Raw genomic sequence first — 4417 nt, 5'->3', positions numbered from 1 at the left:
GGTTGTATTTATTTTAGAGTTTTACTTTTAAAATAATACTGTATTTATTTCACATATTTCAGATTTTAATAGATTTTTGATTTTTTATCATAACATAACGCATGTTAGTTTAACAAATTTTCAACTTTTCACTATAGTGCAATACTTGTTAGCATGCTAAAATGCTCTCACGCTTTCTTTGGTCAAAGAATGGCTCATGTTAGTAAAAAGTGGATCATTGAACTCCTCACAACCTCCTCTATAAAACTGATACCTTCACTTGCCAACCTTATTCACCGTTTCTGACCACCTACAACACTAACAGTGTTAGTTTAAAAGTGAGAATTTAGAATAAATACAACCAAGGGTGTCTAACTTGGGATTTCACTAAAATTCGGGTGGGAATATGTCATTTACTGTTAATGAAAAATCAAAGCTAGTGATTAGTTACTCCCCTTTAATATGTATGTAAAAAATTTGATTATGTGTGGACCTGAGAATTATTAGAAAGGGAAAAATTAAAGCAGATATTATTTTGTATTAAAATATGTATAAACTTATCTTATAATGTTTATTAGAATGAGTTAACCAACCATCACATTCTATATATAGCTAACCACTGAGTTCACTATCTGCAGCAGCTCCTCCTCTTGACTCTGCAAAATTTATAGGAAAAAGGTTGCATCATAATCATGTCTTTGACATGGACCTCACTTGCAGTGGTCTTTATTCTTCTCTTCTTTCTACAATCATTGAAACGGGCTAGAAGTACAAGGAGTAAAAGGTTACCTCCAGGTCCAAGAGGGTTCCCAATTTTGGGAAGCCTTCATTTGATGGGGAAGTTTCCTCCCAGAGATTTTTATCAGCTTGCCCAAAAATATGGATCCATCATGTTCTTACGTTTGGGCTTGATTCCGACTGTTGTCGTCTCATCACCTCACGCTGCTGAACAGTTCCTGAAAACTCATGACCTTAATTTTGCCAGCAGGCCTCCTGTTGATACTTTAAAGCACATGGCTTATGGTCAAAGGAACCTCGCCTTTTCTCCATATGGATCTTATTGGCGAACCATGCGCAAGATTTGCAGCGGAATTCTAAGCAGAAATAAGATTAGTTCGAAATGGGCATGAGAAAAGAAGAGCTTGATCTCTTGATTGAGCACATAAAAGAGGCTGCTGGTGCGGTGTTGCTGTTGATTAAATGCAAAGTCACATCTCTCAGTGCAGACCTAACTTGTAGAATGGTTGTTGGGAGAAATATGCAGATGTAGATTTCGATGAGAAGAGGATTCAACACTGTGTTTCAAGAGGCCGTAAAATTGGCAGCCATTAGTAACTTGAATGATTACATTCCTCAAATTGCTTCACTTGATCTCCAGGGACTGACAAAGCGCGCGAAAGCAGTTGCCAAGGTGTTTGATGACTTCTTTGAAAAGATTATGACGAGCATGTTCAATCCAAGGATGTGAATAGAACCAAAGACTTTGTGATGTAATGGCTGAATTTCATGGGATCACAAGAAACTGAGCACAAAATCGAGCGAGAGCACGTCAAAGCCATACTCTTGGTAAGCAACCTAAATTTGTAGGACTGGAATCCATGCCAAATTTAACGTTCTAAATTTTCTTTTCTTGATATGAATAGAACAGGACATGCTTGTAGCTGCAGTGGATCCTTCAGCCTTAGCATTGAGTGGACCTTTCAGAACTTTTCAAGCACTGAAGTTATGAAGAAAGTACAAAAGGAGTTGGAAAATGTTGTGGGACTAGACAGGATGGTTGAAGAATCTGATTTGGAGAACCTGGAATACTTAGATATGGTTGTGAAAGAAACCTTGAGGCCATCCTGTATCACCTCTAACCCCTATGAATCCAGGAAGATGCACTGTAGACGGCTATCACATACCGAAAAAGTCACGCGTTTTTGTAAATGTATGGGCAATCGGAAGAGATCCTGAAGCCTGGACTGATCTGAGAATTTTTTCCCTGAAAGGTTTGTTGGGAGTGATATCGATCTCGCGGCCGCCACTTTAGCTTCTCTCATTCGGCTTGGCGAAGAATCTGCCTGGAATGCAATGGGACTCATAGTATTGAAGCTAGTGTTAGCACAACTTGTGCATTGCTTTGATTGGGAGCTTCCAAAGGGATGTTGCAAGTGAATTGGACATGACTGAGGAGTTTGGTCTTGCAATGCATAGAACAACAATCTTGGGGTATTCCTACTTACCGTCTGGACAATATTAATTGACCTGTGTAATTTCTGATATTGTCCTCCCTCCTCAGTCATGCATTTCAGAATTTGCATTCTGCTGAATAATTTCTTTTGTACGGAAATAAATGGCATTTCAGAACTAACTAGCATTAGCCACAGTATTATTTCTATATATCAAATAAGGATTTTCAATGTTATTTTATCATTTTTCTTCTGTATTTAAATAAAAGTGGACCCCAGATTGTAAAATTGTACTCTTTATCCATGGACGCGTGACATACAAGGGCCACATGATTGGTTTGTTGGTTTTACCAAAATCTTTGGGAAGAAGAATTCTCCTTATACATTTAACATTTGGAACCCATAATACAGTCAGAAGTCCATGTTTTAGTGGAAAGAAATGAGGTCAACATGAACACAACTTATGCAAAAAAATTCTAACTAATAATATGACAGGCAGAACTGGTAAGCATTGGGTAATGCAAACAGGCCAAAACCATGAAATATCTAGTTACTTACATTCAATTAGATAGGTCATGAACTTATTGCCATTCTAGTTAACAACACATAACTTACATTGCAGTTACTTCTTCATGTGCAAAACTTTTTGGGTAAAATATGTATATTAGCCTATTAATTATCAAATTAGCAAGTTTTTCTGAGATTTTCCTTCTCTAATTCATATATTTCCTCCATGCTTCATTTAGTTAGTAACTGTCAACAAAATAAGTCTTAAATCCCCTTGTAACTACACAGGACTGTTTTGTCTTCCTCTTTGTTCCACCATAAGATTTGCTCCATTTCAACCAAAGATGAAGTCCTTTGCAGCAGTTTTAGTCCTCTTATCTTCTTTACCTCTTCCATCAAGGTAATATTTATTAGAGCTAAAAAGTCGGTTTTCTCTATATCCACGTTAGACGTGAGATACATCTATATATCTACGTCTCACTCGTTAGATTAAAATTTTAAGTCAAATGATTACTTTACAAGAAACGCGTAAAATGTTAACTCTCTTCTCATAGGTATTAGAATTTAGAACCCATATTTTATCTTGAAAAGCAATGGGTAAATGAGAAGTTTCTCCTGATTTAACAGGTGAAAGCTACAAGTGGGGCACATATGCACGAATGAGAATGCAATAGGTTCACCTTCTCCATGCAAGCAACCGAGTTACCAATTTTGCACTCGTTTTACCAGAAAATAACAGTTTGGGGTTCATGTAGCAGCAGCAAAATCTGCAGGTGCTTTCATTGCTACAAAGATACTCATCCCCTCGAGATACCAAGGCAGAAAAGCTTCCTCTTCAGCCTTAAATTTGGAGTTCAAAATAATAATAATAAAAAAAAAAAAAAAAGTTTAAGGATGCTTTTTTTTAAGTTTATAAATACTTCCATAAATTTTTGCTTATGCTAGAGCACTTAAACACCTACGAGAGTTTTAAAGGATTAAGAGTGATTAAAACTTTACGCAGAATTGTTTGCTTGTTCATTTTGCACAAGATGTTTAAAGCATAAATGAAACATCCATCAAGGCAAGAAAAGAACACACTCATTTTTACATGGTTCGGCAACAGTCTATATCCATGGGACCAGTCCAGAAGAAGCAAATCTATTATGTAAATTATGAGTTCAAATCAAAGCAAGAAAAGCATAGTTGCAAACATTCCCTGTTTTCAACACATCAATCTTCTTCGGTTGAACTTTAAGCCACCATAGCAAGCTTCACACACGAGACCACCAAGTCGTATTTGAGCTCTCTCAAGTTTCAACAATGAAGAATCAACTTCGGAACAGCAACTTACACACACTCTCACACCATGGAATCAAACATCAAAGTCATCACACAAGGAAGAGTGAAAAGGTAATTTTAAGTCAACCAAAGCACGTGAAACCATAGATGAAAACAAAAACCTCAGAGGATATTCAGTGATGAATCAGAGGCAAATAGGTTTCTTAAGAAGACACCCGAAAAGTATGAATATAGAGAACAAGGTGACTAGGGTTGGGGGACAAAAAAGTTAAAGTAAAACTTTTGGTTTCGCTTTTTGGAAAAGAATCTTTGAGACCACAAACAAAGCAAAATTTTTTTCTCCCACAAAGAATAGAAAGTGGACAAGTGGAAAGGCAAAACAGAATATCAACAAGGAATAATACGTCCAAAGCAAAACGAGTGTGATGTGTGATTAAGGAAAATATCTACTAGATGCATTGTGAGTACACATACTCTAA

The 4417-nt window shown here is 36.6% G+C and overlaps 1 pseudogene; it reads left to right on the top strand.

Annotated features, from left to right (window-relative positions):
• Window positions 1-608: 608 nt before the first annotated feature.
• LOC116139867 lies at window positions 609-2221 on the top strand (annotated as a pseudogene).
• The last annotated feature ends 2196 nt before the right edge of the window (window positions 2222-4417 follow it).

This window comes from Pistacia vera, unplaced genomic scaffold (genome assembly GCF_008641045.1).
Source record: "Pistacia vera cultivar Batoury unplaced genomic scaffold, PisVer_v2 Contig36, whole genome shotgun sequence".
NCBI lineage: Eukaryota > Viridiplantae > Streptophyta > Magnoliopsida > Sapindales > Anacardiaceae > Pistacia > Pistacia vera.
Note: the sequence above shows the minus strand (reverse complement) of the source record. Positions and strands in the feature narration are given on the sequence as shown.